Source organism: Corvus brachyrhynchos, unplaced genomic scaffold (assembly GCF_000691975.1).
Source record: "Corvus brachyrhynchos isolate BGI_N302 unplaced genomic scaffold, ASM69197v1 scaffold122, whole genome shotgun sequence".
In the NCBI taxonomy this organism is placed as follows: domain Eukaryota; kingdom Metazoa; phylum Chordata; class Aves; order Passeriformes; family Corvidae; genus Corvus; species Corvus brachyrhynchos.
This window is the reverse complement of record NW_008236778.1, coordinates 157,696-158,581: the sequence shown is the minus strand read 5'-3', so window position 1 is coordinate 158,581 and position 886 is coordinate 157,696.

Below are 886 nucleotides of genomic sequence, written 5' to 3'. Positions count from 1 at the left end.
GGGGTGCTCTCTAGGGAGAAGGAGAAAGGGAACTGCTCCAGTGAGGGTGGGGATGCCGTGCCCGGGGGTGGGGAGTTGCTGGGGGTCTCTCCAAGGCCAGGATCGGTGCTCCCTGTGCCAGGGCACCTGTCCTGCCAGTGCCACCAGTCCCGGGGGCACTTCTGGGCCCCTCACCCCAAGAAAAAAGTGGAGGGGAAGGGAACGGAGCTGGGAAGGGGCTGGAGAATTCCTGAGGGAGCTGGGAAAGGGGCTCAGGCTGGAGCAAAGGAGGCTCCGGGGGGACCTTGTGGCTCTGCACAAGTCCCTGACAGGAGGGGGCAGCCGGGGGGGTCGGGCTCTGCTGGCAGGGAACAGGGACAGGAGGAGAGGGAACGGCCTCAGGCTGGGCCAGGGGAGGTTTAAATGAGGTATCAGGAAAAATTTCTTCATGGAAAGAGTTGTCGGGCACTGGAACAGGCTGCCCAGGGCAGTGGTGGAGTCACCATCCCCGGAGTATTAAAAACTGTGTGGATGTGGCACTTGGGGACAGGGATTAGTCTTGGAGCAGCCTGGGACAGTGGGAGGTGTCCCTGCCATGGCAGGTGGGATGGGATGAACCTCAAGGTCCTTTCCCACCCGGAGCATTCCGTGACTGTGATTCCATGATTCCAGGGCTGTTACAGAGCTGGGGCAGGATCTCCCTGGCAGAGCAGATTTCACCTCCCACCACAGACCCTCCCCAGGGATCCTCTGCAGGTCTGGGTTTCCCACCGAAGGTAAGAAATTCCTGCCCCGGAGTTTGCCCGGGGCCTCATCCCGCGGGAGCTGCCGGACAGAGCGGGATGGGCCGGGGGCGGTGTCCGAGCGGGGTCTGTCCGGGGGCACGGACCGGGGGGTCCCGGGCCGG